Consider the following 20,365-nt stretch of genomic DNA (forward strand, 5'->3'; position numbering starts at 1 on the left):
ATAACGCTTTCAACCTATTGGTACTCAAAGTGCTTTACACTGCTTTTCATTCACCCATTCACACTCACAATCACACAAATACACTCACACCGATGGGGGAGCTGCTATGCAGCTGGCCAACACTCCGGGAGCAACTAAGTTGGGGTTCCTAGTCTTGCTCAAGGACACTGTGACATGTGACAGGAGGAGCCGTGGATCAAACCCACATCTGTGGGATCAGTGGACCACGGCTCCACCTCTACCTGCTCTCGTTCAGAATTTTTTAAACGTGTAAACATCATGAGACTTGCTGTGATTTATCCTTTAGTTGCTTCTGGTTGTGTGATGTTACACATTTCACTTGGTTGTGTTAATAGTTTTAACTTTCAATTTATTTCCTAGCACAGAAAAACATTTACATTTTAGAAAGTCTCACCCGTGTGCTGCACACTCTGATCTTCAGCCTCAGACAATTAATTGAGTCAATCATACATATAGGAACTGGGAATCGAACCAACAACTGTGGGACTGATGGACGTCATCAATCACAATTTATACATGATACAAATATGGATAGATTGCTGAAGAGTCCTACTGGGCAAAGGCCAGAGGTCATTGGGCCCATGAACCATAACCTCTGAAGTTACTGTTAATATATTTTTTTTTTGAAAGAGCATAGTTCGAGATAAAAAATTACCTTTAAATTTACACACAATTAAAAAATGAGAAACAACCCAGTCTGTCCAAATGAAACACGAGAGAAACCTAAAACAGAAATAAAACAAAGGTTGGGGGCCCATCCCTGTCCTTTGCACATAGGCCCATTTTCTCAGAATCTGTCAATGGATACAACCAATTGTCCATAGAATAGTTAAGATGGAATGCACCTAATTCATTATAGGATGGGGAGAGAGGTAGAGGCATGATGAGAAATGATGAATTTTTAAACAGCTTTTTATAGAGGTGTCAGTGGGCTCAGTGTCGTAGCAAACATGCACCAGCTCACCTGTAAAACTACAACTAGTCCAGATGATCAGGCCACTGCTGTGGCTGTAACAGACCTTTAACAGCCAAGCTGTGGATACAGCAGGAAGGATCTTTATGTTTCTCTGTAGCATCAACAAATGGGCACACTGCTCTACTAAACACGGTCCTACAGTAACTAAATGCTGAATTATAGTCACTGAAATGCTGCTCATATAATGTCTGTCTACAAAGGTGTTTCAACAAAGCACAGCAGAACAAAACTGATCACAGCATTGACATGGAAGAGATCGAGTCAATTCAGGAAACATGTGGACTGACATGTGACTTACGTAAATCCCCTGATATACAAGTAAGAGCCCCAGAGAATGTCAGTACCTTGAGATAAAATCCATTCACCATCCACTATCCTTCACTTATCTGTGGTTGGGTCCTGGTGGCAGCAGATTCTGCAACGTAGTCCAGACATTTCTCTTCCCAGTAGCATTTTCCAGCATTTCCTAGGCCAGATGAGCCCTGAACTGAAGCCACCCAGGAGGCATCCTGATCAGACACCTGAACCACTTCAACTGGCTCCTTTAGATGTGAGAAGCAGCAGCTCTACTTCAGATGTCTGAACTCTATATCCTATCTCTAAGGTCTGAACCGGACCACCCAATAAAGGAGGCTCATTTCAGCCACTTGATAAGGTAGACTGACTGGAAAGTGGAAAACTTTGCCTGCCTATACACCGCTATGGTCCAGTACAATTTCTGCACCACTACTGCACTAATCCACCTATTGATCTCAGGCTCCATTTTATCCTCATTTTAGCAAGACTCCAATACATTTAAACTTCTTCACTTGGGACATAACTCATTCCAAAACTGAAGTTAATTGATCAAATTGTATTTATCTGCTGAACATGTCTAGACAATCACAGACAAGTTAAAGAATTTCGTCTTGGGTTGGGTTTCCAGTCAATTCATGCTGCTCCTATATTCACTCTTCATGAACTACTCGCTAATACAGAGCAGCAGCTATAGGAGCTTGTTGTGTGTTTGTCCACCATTGATTCATCTGTGTTTAAAACCATCATAATGCCTTCAGACATCCTCTGCTTCCACCTGCTACGCCACACTTACAGATGCAAGCTGTCATTCTGTCTTCATAAGCAAAATGGAGAATGCAGAGAGCCAGAGGATGCAGCTTAATATTTACATCTCTACGAGCGCAGCACACACCACAATACAAGCCGGTTATATAATCCTCCGCTTTTGCATTCCGCTGACATTCCTCTGCAGATCCTCAAAGAAAAAAAAATCTGTTTTAGTAACACTGGGTTACTCCACAGTAATTGTTTTACTCACCTGCCTCTTGGCTACTGGTTTGGTTAGTGTTGAAAACCTTCAAAATAATTTCTGTCTAAAAAGCTGATTTGTATTTTTTGTCACATTACAAACCACATGATATATTAACGAGCAGAGGTGAATCATAAAGCACCTTGAGGCATCTGAAAGCAATTTGTCCTGAGCATTGTATGCCATTAATTTCCCTCTAGGGATGTATGTGTATGTGAGGCTTTAAAACAACACAATTTACCATAGAAAGAGTGAAGCATCAACAACTTGCTGTACTGTAAGTACACAGCTGCTCTGCAAATACACACTGTACAGTAATTCTCCTAAATGCCACTCTGAGAAGCTAAACACATAATGCAGCCACTGTCAGACTAACCTAAAACAAACAGGGCGGTCAACGAGGGGAACCAGATGTAATCATGTATTTTCCTCTGTAATCTTCTTTGTCCTGCACCAGGCTTAGACAACCACAGATTATATGACTTATATTGCAATTTGTAATCCCCTTATTACACAATATCCGTATCAATAAGAGGAAATGCCATTTGGCAAAGATTTCCAGCAGGTCATCACTGGATCCTCTGATATGATACTGACTTCAGGAAATTTTAAATTGCAGTATACACAACTTTGCATCACAGTTAACCTGTCAAATACTAGCAAAGCTCCAGGTAACACACTGCAATGAAGGAAAAGTTTCCATTTTAAAGGAGGGGTCAAATTCCCACTTATGATGAAGCACTGAGTATGCATATGAATCCGTGTTGCAGCCACATGTGCAATTAAATTTACACAAAGAATTAAAAAATGAATCTGTATGTCCTCTTCATATACACCTGCAGGTTCTAAATTAGAATTTTTGGTTACATAACCTGCTCAAGGTGTCTAGTCTGTAGGTGAGACAGTGTATGTGTGTGTGTGTGTGTGTGTGTGTGTGTGTGTTTTCAATAAGCTTTTGATAAAATTCTAAAAAAATGACAGTAATGCATCAAACAGGTAACATCCTCCTGGCAATGAAACCCAAACATTGAGCTCTAAGTAGGGTTAACCCTAACCCTCCATCAGCAGACAAGGAAACTGTAATACACTTCACTGTAAGGAATCTCCATAACTGTTTGTCCTATATGTCTATAGTTATAGTAATGATAAATGGTCTGCACTGCTTCGCGTTCACAGATTCACACTTACAATCACACAAACACTCACATACTGATGGGGGAGCTGATTTGCAGCTGGCAACACTGAGCAACTAAGCTTAGGTTCAGTGTCTTGCTCAAGGACACTTTGACATGTGATCGGAGGAGCCAGGCATAGAATACACGTGCGATTGGTGGATGACAGCTCTATCTCCTGAGCTACAGTCACATTCAAATCTATAAAGTGAGTATATTGTACTTGTTTCATTATTTGAACTGTTATGAATGCATTTATATTGTACTACTTTGGTGCTTGTTGCTTATTTCTAACTCTGTTGTATTTACTAGCAATCTTTTTTTTTAAAAATCCATCAACTCTGACATTCATCTACTGGACTCTAGGCGTTTACAGTGGATGGTTGGTTGTACAAAAGCACAGATTTTTGATGGGAGAGCTCTCCCTGTGTCCCGCTGCTGTTAATTTCAGGCTAGTGAAACCCTGGGTTAAGATTAAGGTTAATGTGAAATGTTAAAACACTAAACGTGATCTGTTCAGTGCGTCAAGTCAGGTTTGAGTGTTTTTTTATGACTTTGACCTTTAACACACTTTCAATCCAGAGCTTCAACTTGCAGTAATGGACTATCATATGAAAAAATGTTACATTGCTCATTACTCCTTTCAAATTTAATATTATTACTTGACCTAATTTTTCTTGTCAAAAGTAACTCATTCAATAGTCATCAATATGCTGATTATTTCCATGGTCAGCATTTTATCTATCACATATGGAGCCACAAGCTTTGTTCGTTCTTTGTTCGCTTCTTTCTGTTAATGACTGACGGTCAGCAATCCTCTGCCGCTTCAGTGGGCTTTGCTGCATTGTATCTTCACAAGCTTTACATTGTTGTGCTGTCTTAATACATGTTTAGAGATATGGGATCATGTTTTTCACAGTTGAAAGAATGTCAGTACTACCTGCACCAAATTTACATTTTACAATATTGTTCATCTCTTCTCATCCTGACAAGTAATGGAAATATGTTCAACTACTTAAAGTATGCTTTATTGCTTATGTTGCTTCTAATAGTGATGTGAGCAACAACACAAGTGATGTCGTAAAGATTTGTTTTCAGTGGAAGTAATTGTATTATTATTACTGAAATTTTATATGCAACTTTTTACACTACTTCTTACTGGGAAGTGTAATAGTATTCGAGTAATCTGTTACTACTAATGTGATATGGCCCAACACTGGTGTTGGGGAGTAACTAGTTATGTTTAACTAACCTAAAAAATAAGATTAATTTGTAATCAGTTACTGTAAATTCTGACTAGACAGGTCATTTATACATGCAGGGATGTGGGGACACACAACATTACTGTACAGAGTAAAACTTGTTTAACACTGGGCAAAACGTTCCTTGTGATTGTATTTGTGCTGTTTACTGTCAAAACAAATTTCAAATGATTTACATTTAAAACTGCATTCCACTTTTACTTAAAATATTTTTAATATGATGTGTGATTAAAAGTTGCACATCATGTCTGCTCGTTTTTCATTAGTCACGTGCAGAAAAGAGATATAAAGAGGAGGTGACAGAGGAAAAACCAAAAAGAGCTAAAGAATGTGAGAGGTATAGAGCAGAGCTGTGATTAAATGAAGATGGCATGAAGGTGCAGAGTAACCCAGACGTTGAGGTTTGACAGAGCACATCTTAAGTGATCAGTGCAGATCAAACGAGGGAGAGTGGGAAGAGAAAGTTTGGCTCTCGTCAGTGACTCTGTGATTGACAGCCTGCCGCAGCTTCGCACTGACCTGTGGAATTGAAGGATTTAAAGGACGTGAGGAAAGTGTCTGCACCCATCATCACAGGGTTACTGTCAACTAGGAAAAATATTTTTAAAATTTTCTAAAAGTTTTTTTTCTTTCCACAGGTCTTTAAGACCTTAATCTCTTTATCTCTTTTCTCCTATTAATTTTGTTTTATTTTTTCCTGTTTTCCTGTTTATCTGTTTATCTCCACACTTCCATCCTCATCTTCACTTATTTCTCTCGTAGTTCTTTTCCCACTCTTTATATTTCCTTCCCAATGATTCCCAATTTTCTGTTCTCTTCTCTTTTAATTATTCTTTTGTTGTTCTCTTATTTTTCATGTTTTTTCTTGCTCGTCTTGTCAGTTTCCTGTTCTTTTCACTTCCTCTTAAAAAAGGGGAACAGCATTACTCTACATCATGCCATCCTCATTTAATCACAGACTATTTCATTGTCTTCTCTCCTTTTTAGTTTGCTTCTCTTCTCTCTCTCATTTTTTACATTTTCATTCCCCTTCTCTTCATATTTCTTTAGCTCCTTGCTTTTCACATTTTCTTTTCCACCTATTTTCATGTTTGATTTTCTTGCTCCTCTGCTTTTCCTTTGTGATTTTCTCTTCCGCTCTTCTCATTTCTTTTCTCTCTCTCCTACCATTCTTTTATTGAGTTTTTTTTTTGAGTTTTTTTTTTCATTTTTTCTTTTTGTCCTGCCTTCTTTCAGTTTTATTTTTTTTCTTCATTTCATCACTTTTCTTAGCTGTACTCCTTGCTGCACTGTTTCCTGTCTTTTTCCCTTTAGCTTTTTTCATTTCTTTTCTACTCTACTGTTTTTTTTATCAGTTTTCTTTGTTTCATGTTTCCTTTTCTCCTTTTCTCATGTTTTCTATCCTTCTCTCCTACTTTCTCTATTCCCCTCCTCTCCTCCTGCTGTCAGTCAGTGGAGGGTGAATAAAGGGGAGGCTATTCGAGGGCTACCCTGTCTGATCCCCATCCGTCACATGGCTACATAATACCCACAGCTGTCACTGTGTCTACACAAATGTGTGTCTCTGTGCACATGCACCTCTGTGTGTATGTCACATTTTCCCAAAAATCACATTAGAAATTGACAGAAGGCTACCAAATATGTAAATAACTGCTCTAAAATTAGCCTAACATGATTTGGTTCCCTCTGATAAAATTATTGTAATTATTTGCCATTGTGTGTGTGTGTGTGTGTGTGTGTGTGTGTGTGTGTGTGTGTGTGTGTGTGTGTGTGTGTGTGTGTGTGCGTGTGAGAGAGAGAGCGAAAGAGAGAGAGATGAGCATGTATTTGCCATGTGTGGCAGTTCCACTTCTTCCACGAACTGAATCAGACTGCAGATCCCATATGTGATTGGCTTTAGGCAACAGAAGCGTTTTAGGTAACATTATAGAAAAACTGTAGTTTTATTTAATAATTAATAAATATGTCTCCATAGCCAAAGTAAGATCTGACAGACCAGAAAATAATCCCACTTAAGTGCAGTTTGAATGACGCCCCGAATTGGCTCAAGTACATTGGGCCAGAAGACAATCAAGTGCACTGGCTTTCATTTCGTTTGTTTAGCTTGGTCATAAGTTGAATGTTTTTCTTTATTATTTCATGAAAAAAGGTTGTCTGGGTACATTTCACTGATATGTTGAGTATAATACTTGCAATGTATTTTATAACATTACATGTTAATTTACTGTACTTATGTAAATAATGTTACTTGCTTGCAAATATAAGCTGACCAATTACCAATTATGTTCAAAGTACATGAATGCATAAACAGCATCAATACCAGTATAGGGCATTGCAAGGCAAACAATAATCAGCTACAACAACCCCAAAGACATGAAAAGTTTCACGGCAGTTACAAATCATTATCAATACAACAATATTTATTGTGGTATATGTTTTTATTGTTGTGGCTGATTGGTCTAAGTAAGAACTGTTGGTAATTTTTTTTTTATGAAACAAAGGTCTCTTTACTGTTTTTAGAGTATTTTGTTATTACCCCTCATTACACCTTCCTTGTCTTGGAGAAAATTCTATTAGAAAACAATAGAAGCAAGTTTATTACTAAAACCAAAGGCAACATAGGTCTAGTGTATGACATCAGACTACTGGTCGTAGTGGTGAAGTAGGGAGCTACAAGCTCATATTTACTGTGCTAATTACAGGAGATAGTGACCATTGAAAGATGTGATAATATCTAAAGCATGTGGTGTAAAAATTATTTACATTTCATTTAGAAATTCTGAAAAACTGTGTTTTATTGATTATTTTAAATGTCCCCACAGTAAATTCCTGCCTTAGAAAAAAGCCTCCTATGCACACAATAACTTTCTTTGCAAATATTTCAAGCCAACCTATTCCATGTATGACATATTCCAATGGTGGATGTCTTAACTACAACCAGGAAAAAGACTGGGTTGGAGGACTTTACCAAAGTGGAAAAATATTGCAGCACACTAGGAAAAAAAGGTAATATTTCACTAGGCTAGGGAGGAGAAATTTCTCCTGCAAATATAGTCTCCACTGAGTTCAAATCTGTTTAGTTAGATGCTCGAGGCCCATCAGACAGCCTCTGGTGTGCAGTCCTGGCTGTCAGAAAGTGTCTCCTGCACTCTACATACATTGATCCGATGGCTGAGAGCCCTTTCAGACCCACCCCCTACACTAAAGTAGCTCCTGTAAATTCTCAGTCTTATGTCTCTTTCCAGAATATAGGCTGCCTGGACTATACTCAAAACAAGCTGGCTATTGTACTATTAAATATTCATTTTCTCACCACCCGGCAGGCAGTGTCTTTGCTCTTTTAATTGGTTTTCGATCAGTAATTTGTCACTTGAAGATGAGCTCGCTACCTGCCAGACACCAGTACATGCAAATTAGCCTTCTGCATTGATTCAGAGTGGGACTTCACTGGTGTGTTCAGGAAAAAATATAAAGGGATTCTTCACAACAATGCTTTTAAGACTTTGTGAGTGGTGCCTAATTGGTGGCTGGTTCTAGTCTCAGTGGGATGTAAAATAAAATTGTTAATCAGCTCACAAACCTAGTAGAATAACTGCATCCGATGTTTGATTACTGGAAGAAAAGTGGCCATCAAACAAGTACAACAGGAGACGAAAACACGGTATCAAATTAATGACTGGTGATGAGAAGCTGTGGCAAAATGCTCTGACCTAGTCGAGGACCTTGGAAAATGGTGAATCAGATGTGAAGATCTATGATAAAGTCTGATGATTAGATTGGATGCTTGTACATTGAAGTTCAAAAGCTTTCCTATATGTTCTGTTACGAAAAAAGACGAGAGCATATTAATTCCAATGTATCTTATAGATACATTGGAATTGATACAATGGAATACGATAAATTTAATTTCCAGTGGAACTATCTCCCAGCCCATGTTCAGGATGCAGAAACCATCTGCACATTGAGGACTAGTGTTTTCTTTTTGATAAAGCTGACTGAGTTGACTCTGAACCATTTTATTTTTGTTGGTGAGGGATCTCAGTAATCAGATCTGCTCACTTCTGGACGTCTGTGGCCCTGACATTACTTGGATTTTATCCTACCAGCTCCCTAGTGCAAAGTCCAGCTCATTTGTGAATAGAGGAGATAATACTCCAATGAACTCACCATGAGTGGCCGTGTTGATGACATCCATTTCCTGCCATGCACTCGGCCTATCTCCTGATGTTGGCTACATAAAGGAAATGTCTGACAATGTCAGGACCTGATCCTCCTGATATTCTCTAGAGTTAATGTCTGAAACAGGCTTGGGATTCATTAGGACCCTGCACCTCAAGGTGAAACGATCCCCGGAGACTTGTCCAGACCACCTAAACACGAGAACAGCAGCCTCAACAAAAGAGGATGGGCCAGCACTGAAGAAGCAGTACCTCAATATCTCATGTACAAATTTCAAACGTAGCAGACAGATGGTATGAGAGAGGAGTACATGAGGCCATAGTTGTTCATATGGAGAATCCTCAGGCCTCAGGCACAATCTTTCTTACACTGTCCATGCTGCCCTTTCATCCATAACCTGGAAGATTAAGACCACTTAACACATCAACTGCCCCAATTTTAGGGGATTAAGGGGGTTTAGAGTGGTAAACATTACATTTCTATGACTCCACCCTGTTGTCACCTCCCCTACTATCCACCTAACCAGCCTATTCAGGCCAGGTGAGAAACAGGGCTGAAAGCTTTTTGTTGGTTTTCTTTTCTCTCTGTTTTCCACTTTGCCCAACCACTTGCCGCACATGTGCACCCATCCTTACCGTGTCCCACTTAAAGTTTTCTCTTGGTAAAAGGAGTTTTCCTTACCACTGTTGCCTAGAGCTTTTTCGTAAGGGGGATTTGTTGGCTGTTCTCTATGTTTCTTTCGAGACCTTCCCCGAAAGTGCATTTTTGCTGTGAATTAAATATGATATTAAATTAAAACACACAACAGACTAAACAGCCAACAGATTAACACATTTTAGCTCATTAAAATCCAAAGAGTGGCTGATATGCGCTAAAACTCTCACTTGTCTTGTAAGTATTAGTTCATCCATATTACATACAAAGCCATATCTTCCTCACTTATCCACTGCCATTTTATTATTCAGGTAGTTTTTGTTATATTTAGCCAGGTCTGATCTATCTTTATCTGTATCACATGTCTTTCTCAATCCAACCTGATTGAATAGAATTAGGTTGCTTTCCAATTACTACATCAATCCACATACCTTATTGTCTACAGTTTTTTCCCAATTACTTCCATCTGTTCGTGAGTAGGCGTGTTTTATGAGATCTGATTGTTACTATAATCAATGTCCCACAATTGCTACAATAATGTGTATAGTTTTTTCCATTGTTCATTGTTCATTCATGCAATATACAGCTGTTGGAAATCAGCAGAAGGTAGTAGAGGACAAAACATAATATATAATTTGCCAATGCTGTGATCTACAAATTTGTTACTGTGGCAGGAACAAAGAAGAAATGTTTGGACATGAATGCTTAAAAGCTTTAGTAATCAAACCAATCAAATTAGTAACCAACCAAAATTAATAAGCCTATGAATGAGAATAGTAGAATGATGATTGTTTTTACACAGACAGTGTAAGTAAGCAGATAAACATTTTAATCCTAAATCAATGACAGGGAAGCCTTGTAATATTAATCCATGGGACAAACAAATATCACGTGGAGGGTTGTGGCAGTAGTAACTGTGTAAGTGTGTCTTTGAATAATTTGGTTGTTACACCATTAACTCTGTGAATGGATCCTTCACTCTGAAGACTCGGTGTGTCAGAACACACCCATCACTCTCTGCGCTGAACATGCTCTCTCCATAGCTTCTAATCCTGCCATCCAGTTATTCCCCCTCATTGCCCTCCTCCCCTCTGTCACTAGCCCCGGGTTAGGAGCTGACATGGGAAAGCCCTACTGCTTCAAACTCTGACAGTGATACCCCATTACTTTTCTCCAACTAGGACACTCGCAGAAGGATTATGACCATGTAAAGGGACAAATACTATACCCAAACTGTAAATTCTGTTGCCATATTGGGCCATCATCAGGGAAGAGGGAGCTGGCAGTAAAAAGAAGAGAGCCAGGCTATGTGGCTGACTCCCCTGGGTCATGTCTGTATGTTTTTCTGAAATTTCGGTTAACTGTTTGCTGTCATTAGCTAATATGGACAAGAGGTCCTAAAAAAGCTCTGAGAACATTGCAAGTTTAAGCATCTGCAGTTCTGTGACAACTTCATAAGCTTCTTCTGGCAATGCAGACACGGTGGTATCAGTAAAAGTTGTAGATGTCAGGATCAACAACTTCACCTACCCCTTCAAGACTTTTATTTTGCAGCCACTTCCTGTTACTGGTCACATTTTTCCCTGATTTACTAATCACCAGCAGTTAGTTTCACCTGTTCTCACCGCTCTGTTTATATACCTCCTCAGTTCCCTCACCAAGCTGCCAGATCGTCTGCTTTCTCACCGCAGCTTTCCAGCGTAAATCATCTTTGTTATCTACAGTTTGGACCACGCTAGGTTTTTAACCTGACTATGCCTGCTACTTTGGTTATGTTAGTAACAGCTCCCTATTGACTCTCTGTTGCCAACCTAATGAATGACCAGGATTATGAATACTGCTATCTGCCCATGAGAGATCAAGTTTTTCATAAGCCCTTGTAACCACGTGATTAGAAGGTCAAGATTTACCACATCATGTCTATGTTTTGATCATGCCAAGTTATGTTTTTACCCAGCTATGTGATTATCTACTACTACACTAAAACAGAACTCAGACTAGTATCCATCATGTATTCAAGTTACCTGTATCAAGGAATTTAAATATTACAGATAGATGTTCATGCACAACAGTGCTACTTCTAAACTCAGACAAAACTGAAGTCATATTTGAACTGAAGTCAAGTCGTATTTGGACCCAAAAATCAAAAAATATGTTGTACAACCATAGCGTTACTCTAGATGGCATAAGTCTGTCCCCCAGTACTACTGCAAGGACCCTTTGAGTTGTTTTTTACCAGGATTTGTCCTTTACCTCACATATAAAACAAATCTCTAGAACAGCCTTCCTCCAACTACGGAACATTGCTAAAATTAGGAGCATCTTGTCTCAAAGTGATGCCGAAAAACTGGTCCATGCATTTGTTACTTCTAGGTTGGACTACTGTAATTCCCTACTTTCAGGATGCCCCAGTAACTCCCTAAAGAGCCTGCAATTAATCCAAAATGCTGCAGCAAGAGTGCTGACTGGAACTAGCAAGAGAGATCATATTTCACCTTCACTAGCTTCTCTCCATTGGCCTCCCATTAAATCTAGAATAGTATTTAAAACCCTGCTTCTTACATATAAAGCTCTGAATGGTCAGGCTCCATCATATATAGAAGACCTCATAGCACAAAATCACACCAGTAGACCAATTCTATCTCAGAATGTAGGCCTACTTGTGGTTCCCAGAATTTTTAAAGGTAGAATGGGAAGCAGAGCCTTTGGCTATCAAGCTCCTCTCCTGTGGAACCATCTCCCAGTTATGATTTGGGAAGCAGACACCCTCTCTACTTTTAAGTCTAGGCTTAAAACCTTCCTCTTTAATAAAGCATATAGTTAGTTATAGTTATGCTGCTATAGGCTTAGACTGCTGGGGGACCCACCTCCCGATGCACTGAGCTCCTTTCCTCCTCTTGTCCCTCTCTCCTCTTCTCTCACCCCACAATTGTCACCACTGTATGACATTAACTATATGTGCTTACTCCCGTAGTTGTCTTTCTCCTTCTCTGTCTCCCTCTCTCTGTCCCTTTCTGCAGGTGTCCCCCGGCTTTGGACCTGTGTGTTTTCCAGTGTGCAGCTGCTGGTCCTACCAACCTGCCCGATGTTTTGTTGTTGCTTTTGTTGCTCTTTTTCTTTTCTCTCTTCACTTTCCACTCACCCAAACTGGTCAAGGCAGATGGCCGTCCACCCTGAGCCTGGTTCTGCTGGAGGTTTCTTCCGTTAAAGGGAGTTTTCCTCTCCACTGCTGCCTAGGGCTTGCTCGATTTGTTGGGTTCTCTCTATACATCTTTATAGTCTTGACTTTAGTGTGTAAAGTGCCTTGAGATGACTTTGATGTGAATTGGTGCTTTATAAATAAAGTTCAATTGAATTGTATTGAATTCACCAAATTTGTATCCACTGAAGGTCTTTGCATGTGTAACATTTGTGGACCAAGACATTAAGTATCAACGACTTCGCCAAGTAAATATCGTCTGTAAGAATTCTCATGTTAAGAATCATGTTTGTGTCACGTAAGAGATTTATGGAATCCAAAACTATGAGACTTTTGCACTAGGGCACTGAATCACTAAAGGGATTTTGGAGTTTGCGTATTACATCACTAATGGGATTTTGGAGTTCTCTTCACTATCAGGGATTGGAGATTCACCACGGCTACGTTCCACACGCTCACTACCAGGCCTGCCTCTGTGTTACAGATCCAGACCACTACATCTTCCTCAGTGTCCCCTCCTCCCACCATTTTCCTACCTTATCGTCAAGTTACTCAACCCCGCTGCATCTCAAGATTCGTCTACTCTGCCAGGACGAAACTCCCCTCTTTCCCATAAGAACTTTGCTTCTCTTCTAGACTCCGCTCTTCTTCCACCTGAATCTAGTAAGTTTTGTTTTCATTTTCAGAAACCATATCCCACAAGTCACTGTCAAGATACTCAGAGTTCACCACCATCTAGCGCATTTACTACATCTTCATCCTGTTTTGCCAACTATTATATTTTATAATAAACCTTATTATAAACTGAGTAGTTGTGTCAAGCGCCTTATTGGGTCCAACTCTAAAACTATTACCTTACACTAGATAAAGCAAACAATTGGACTTTGAGTTAACAGCTGGTATTTCAAAGGTGTTTACCCAATTATGACTTGAGTGTTTAAATGATCAGCTGTCACATTATGAAGTAAATTTGAGCTATGAAAGGTGGCATGAGGGACTGATCAGGGAATTGTTAAAGGAGTCATGGCATGACACGTGGAACGTTTGAGTGATAGCAGAGATGCTGACTTGTTAGCAAGAAAAACAAAAGACTTTTCCACACTTGATTTGAATCTTTCCCCAGTGACAGACCTTATATTTTGGATTGTATGCGTCTGTTACAATAAAATGAACTGAACTAACCCATGATCTGGCTGCCTGAGAGCAAGAATGCCAAGAGTAGCAACACATTTGGCAACTGTTGTGCGGTCGTCCACCAATCTCCCAGTTGTTGGTTCAATCCTGGCTTTTCCGTTCACATGTCGAAGTGTCCTTGAGCAAGACACTGAATGCCAATTTAGTTGCTCCCAGTGGGTGTTGGCCAGCTACATAGCAGCTCCGATTCTCATACCCAATTCTCTGACTCTACTTATTGGCTTCTGCAGTAGCTAAACATTCTTAAAAGTAACAATTTCCTTTCTGAAAGTGCATGCACACAGCGTGAGGGATCCAAAGGACTTCTGTCTTTAAATATATCTTTCTGTCTCATCAGTGCCTAGCTCATGTTTCACCAAAGCAATCAAACAATGACTCAAGACCACATATAACACAGTTTAAAAACAGTTCATAAAAAAAGGTTTCTTATTTAGAAAAATAAATATTTTTTGTAATTCTCTCTGTTAAAGACATTGATGAAGTTAAACTGAAATAATAAATCTGAATCTGAATAAATATCAAATTCATAGGTTTTATGAATAGACCATGAGTTGTGCTTCCAAATAATTTTGTATTACTTAGTTTAGTGTCAATAAATGAGATTATGATGCTTTAACTTCAGTAGGAGTTCAATTTATATAATGCAAATTCACAAACAAAGTCATCTCAAGGCACTTTACAGAATAAAGTCAAGACTATAAAGATGTATAAAGAGAACCCAACAATTTCCCCTTGAGCAAGCCCTGGCCAACAGTGGAGCGGAAAAACTACCTTTAACGGAAGAAACCTCCAGCAGAACCATGCTCAGGGTGGGCAGCCACCTGCCTTGGGGTGAGTTGCAAAGTGAAGGCAGAAAAGAAAAGAGCAACAAAAGCAACAAAAAAACATCGGGCAGGTTGGTAGGACCAGCAGCTGCACACTAAAAAAGTCACAGCTTCAAAGCCAGACAGAGAAGGACAAAGACAACTACAGGAGAAATCACATAGTTAATGTCATACAGTGGTTACAATTGTAGGGTGAGAGGAGAGGAGAGAGGGACAATAGGAGGAAAGGAGCTCTGTGCATCGGGAGGTGGGTCCCCCAGCAGTCTCAGCCTATAGCAGCATAACTATAACTAACTATATGCTTTATTAAAGAGGAAGGTTTTAAGCCAAAGACTTAAAAGTAGAGAGGGTGTCTGCTTACTGAATCTGAAGTGGGAGCTGGTTCCACAGGAGAGGAGCTTGATAGCTAAAGGCTCTTCTTGCCATTCTACCTTTGGAAATTCTGGGAACCATAAGTAGGCCTGCATTCTGAGAGCGAAGTGGTCTACTGGGATGATATGGTGCTATGAGGTCTTCTATATATGATGGACCCTGACCATTCAGAGCTTTATATGTAAGAAGCAGGGTTTTAAATTCTATTCTACATTTAATGGGAAGCCAATGGAGAGAAGCTAGTGAAGGGGAAATATGATCTCTCTTGCTAGTTTCAGTCAGCACTCTTGCTGCAGCATTTTGGATTAATTGCAGGCTCTTTAGGGAGTTACTGGGGCATCCTGAAAGTAGGGAATTACAGTAGTCCAACCTAGAGGTAACAGATGCACGGACTAGTTTTTCTGCATCACTTTGAGACAGGATGCTCCTAATTTTGGCAATGTTCCGTAGGTGGAAGAAGGCTGTTCTAGAGATTTCTTTTATATGTGAGTTAAAGGACAGATCCTGTTCAAAAATAACTCCAAGGGTCCTTGCAGTAGTACTTGCGGCCAGACTTTTGCCATCTAGTGTAACAATATGGTTGGACATCATATTTCTGAGATTTTTGGGCCCAAATACTATGACATACTATCAAAAAATAAATAAATAAATACTTCAGTTCTGTCAGCGTTTAGAAGTAATAAATTGTGCGACATCCAGGTCTTTATGTCTTGTAGGCTTGAAACTTGATTAACTGATTTTTTTCATCTGGTTCCATACATTAATATAGCTGATACCCAGCTATATTAATGTATACTAATGTACTATTAGCATAGCAGTGGAAATTTATGGAGTGTTTTCTAATAATGTTGCCTAAAGGAGACATATATAAAGTAAAAAGTATTGGTCCTAACACAGAGCCTTGTGGAACTCCATAGCTAACCTTTGTGTGCATGGAGAATTCATCATTTACATGAACAAATCAGATAGATATCAGATAGATAAGATTTAAACCAACCTAGTGCAGTTCCTTTAATCCCAATTTCATGTTCCAGTCTCTGTAATAAAATGTTGTGATGAATGGTATCGAAAGCAGCACTAAGATCTAACAAAACAAGTATAGAGACGAGTCCTTTAACTGATGCCAAATGAAGATCGTTGGTGACTTTTACCAGTGCTGTTTCTGTACTATGATGAACTCTAAATCCTGACTAAAGGTACAGGTGGTCACCTAATTGATTTGCAACTACTTTTCAAGGATTTTAGAAATAAACGGGAGATTAGATATTGGTCTGTGATTAGCTAACACCTGGGTCAGGACAGGGTAAGAGAGTAAGAGTTTTAAAACACAATGTAACAATCAGACTAAATCCCAATCCTATTATTCACAAACTTAAAATTCTTTATAAACTAGCTAAAATCCCAATGCGGCATATTCATTTTTTAATAACTATTTTATTAATTTAGTTTTCATTTTATTTATTTTATGTATTTACAGTAAAGTACTAATCTGCTACAGTAGATGTCAGCTTTGAGCACAGAGACTGGCCTCTACAAACAAATCTCAGTTTTACATAATAGTAATATTATAATATTGTATACTGTAATATTGCCACATTACAATTGTGGCAGCTTAGTAGGTGATTTGGATGCAGGCTTTGCATTTGTATTCCACTGTTGCTTCCATTCCACCGCATAACAGATTTAGACTTTTAAATAACAGCAGCCATTCAAGTTTAAAGGTATGGAAAATTCTATGAAGATAATTTCCTTGTGTAGTTGGAAGGAATTAACAGTATGTTAATTAAGTTCAGTTAACTTATAAAATCATACACTAGGCAGAAACTAGCACATAAATTAAAACAGTCACACATGCCCTATGTGCTTCTCTTAATTACAGTAAAATTAGCAAACTAATATATGATTCTAAGACCCAGTGCTGAAATGAATAGTTCAGCCAGACATGTTTCGACTGTAAAAAGAACAATAACAAGTGAAACTGATGATTAATGGCATATCTCACTGCTCTGACTGAAACGTATGACTGAGGAGGAGGTTGGAGCAAAGGGTAAACTGGCACAGCACTCAGTTATATCTGACCTTTTCTGACTTTAAAGCTAATTGAGAGAGCTTAGAAAGCATAAGCAATATTCCAAAGGCCAACCGCAGTGACATTGGCCTGAGAATGTGATTACATTTGCTTTGCTAACCTTGAGCTGCAAATGTTCTAAGATTCTCGATGGCAGTCTTTGACCTCTACTGAGAGACATTTCAGAGAAGCAAAATGGGCCATTAACAGGTGAAACGAAGTGGAGAGGGCTCAGAGCTCTAATAACACTAATTGTACCAGGGCTGAGTGAAGAGTTACAGTGATATTGCTGCTTTTTTTCTACTTAGGGAGAAGTATCATTTCCATTTCAATTTCTGCAATATTGCTTTGCTACGCATACTGTAAGTCTTGAGTTGTGTTATGAACCCATTTAGCTGTCAAATGATAAAATATTCAGTAGTTAGATCATGTAAAGGTTTCCTGAGCTGTTGCAGTAATAATACCTAATAAGTTATAAACACAATTCTGGTCTGAATGAACATATAACCAAGCTTCCCTTGCAGTTATTAAAAATTCTGTAAAATCTTTCATCACCAATCACTGTGCAAGTAGGTTATTTTAACCATCAGAATGATATCTCTATGCATCATTTAATAGAGTTTAATTTGCAGTAAAAACTGTTTCTCTTTTATGAACCAACTATGAAATCCTGCCAACTGCAGAACAATGTAGGGTTGGGAATTCTCTGCACAGCCACAGGGGGAATCCTCAAAAGTCTTTAACTGTACAGTGGTTAGTATAGCAAGTGTGCTCTGGAGTACTGCTAGAAGAGATAGCACAGATATGAACAGAGTAGCAAACCACCGATTGGTGAGTGCCAGAGGGAAGGACAAACAGCACTTAGTAATGAATGCTTGGAATATGCTGTAGCGTTTGCTTTAAAAAACAGATGATTATACTATACACACACACACACACCACACTGCTTTACTGTGTTACATCACAACTGCTTTTAACCCTGTCCCTAAGCACAGCCTTTGCCATATGTCAAAAATATTTTACCACCTTTAGTGTGACAAACTTGGGAAACCCAGTGGAAATTGCATAATATCCAAATGTGAAATGTGTGTCTGATTCCACACACCTGTAAGAGTACTGACATTTTTGTGATGGAGAAACAGTGGAGAGAGATTATAAAATGAGCAGATACGTGGAAGGGAGCAGTGTTTCCTATACGATGGGGGTATACTCGGTTTTTACAAAGATGTATATGTTCACAACAACAGTATTATTGGCATCACTGTTCACACACTTCCTTGTTTACTGTGTCCTTTAAAGGGTCTTGTTGTTTTAGTGTTTGGACCAGAAATTGACCAATCAAAAGTGGACTCAAGTCTATTTTATTCACTGTAAAATATTCTATAGGCCTATGAAATTAACAATGATGTATCCTAGCCTATTTGATTTTTGTGAAAATGTTATTTCCATTTTAACTCTAACTTGTTAGAGGCTTGACTTCAAGTCCCACGTGAAAACAAAACTGAAGGGAATTCTCAATTCTCATTCTATTTTGCATTAAAACTCATCTGATTCCTTGGGCATTTTACCACACAAGCCTCTTCTAACCTGTTAATTGATCTAACTATTTGTAAGTGCATCATGCAGCTTGAATTTTATCTACGTCCTCTCTGTTGGGTATGGTAAGCATTCTGGATATTAGATAACTGTCCCCAGGTCTGTTTGCGTTAAATCTTTGATTTCATAAATAATTTGTTTCATACTTAATTTGTCATTAATTAATTTGCCACATGGCATTGTAAGATTAAACAAGGCTGCAGGTTCTCCAGCTGGTGTGCTTTAGCAGAAAGAATAGCTTGTGTGTTCATCCTCAACTTTCAACTTAAATAGTTTAAAATATAGTCTAGATAAAAATATGATTAGGTTCAGGATCAGCAGAAGAGACTGGGATGAAGAGAGACTCTTTATCAAGCTATCGTCATATCAGTTGGCTACACAGTAATTTTCTAAATACTAAAGTCTTTAATTTGTTTTCATAAATAATTGATTTAATAATTTTTCATTGCATGGAAAAATCAGCTCGGCAGGGTGTTGATAAGACAAGGCAGCTGCTCCAGCACCAAATCCACACATAATAAATGCATATATGGACAAATAACAAATACATTCATCTCCTGAGTCATGATAATAAATGACCAGCACAGATCCCAAACAAACAGATTGCAAGCATGAGAGATAATAAAGCCAGACTCCTGGTAGAACTCCCCACATAAAGTGCATCTATGTTGCTGCTGCCAGTTAAGATGATATTTGGTCTTTTCACTGTCAGATAATAGTCAGAAAATAGATGCTATAATTTAGCCTAGGAAATAAGAAAATTATTGGTTTTATGGGAAGACCCTCTTACAATTAGATTCTAGCATTTTCGGGGGCTCCTTGCTGTTAATTAGGGGGTCTGAGATCCTCAAAGACCTCCTATATTAGCATACTGGACTGACCATAATCCTAACGTCAACACTGGCTGAAAGTGCTACTCAGCGTGGGTCAACCAGCAAATGGTCAATCAACTCTATAAGACGTACAACCTTATTAATGGAGCAGTAACTTCCCACAAGTGCATTTATTTCCTTGCTGTCTGCACCTCACCTTACACCAGCACACACGGCTCCATACTTCTACTGATTTCTGGATTTTGGGTGATTTTCCATAGCCACATATAACCATAAACATCCTTGTTGTATACCTAGGATGTTTAAACCAGTCAAGCTGACATCTGCAAAGTTTGCTGCTGCAGTAATATGGAAATTTCCCCACTGTGAGATAAATAAAGGTTTATCGTATCTTTTCTTATATTATTTGAACTTATATTATCTTTTGTTCGTGCTATAGGTGAAATACTTTGAAACAATTAAAAATACAATTAACCCACACCAGCCAATTGAAACATTAGAAATGAACATAAATACTGAGGGCTAGATTTGTCCACACTTGCACAATTCTGATTGTTCACAATTAAGATGAATAACATAGCTTTCAACTCACTCATTCTCAAAATGTAGCAGACCAGGATTTAAAATTTCTAGCCTATTTCCCCTGACACTTTTGAAAAGCCAGATGACTTGTTAACACAAGCTTGTTAGCTATGTAATGATGGTGTGT

General features: G+C 38.7%; 1 protein-coding gene across 4 annotated transcripts in view; it reads right to left on the reverse strand.

Annotated features, from left to right (window-relative positions):
• The window catches only part of ca10a (carbonic anhydrase Xa), a 261,443-nt gene that overhangs the window by 209,073 nt on the left and 32,005 nt on the right, over positions 1-20,365 (reverse strand). The gene's annotated exons all lie outside the window — the stretch shown is intronic.

Source organism: Channa argus, chromosome 20, assembly GCF_033026475.1.
Source record: "Channa argus isolate prfri chromosome 20, Channa argus male v1.0, whole genome shotgun sequence".
Lineage (NCBI taxonomy): Eukaryota > Metazoa > Chordata > Actinopteri > Anabantiformes > Channidae > Channa > Channa argus.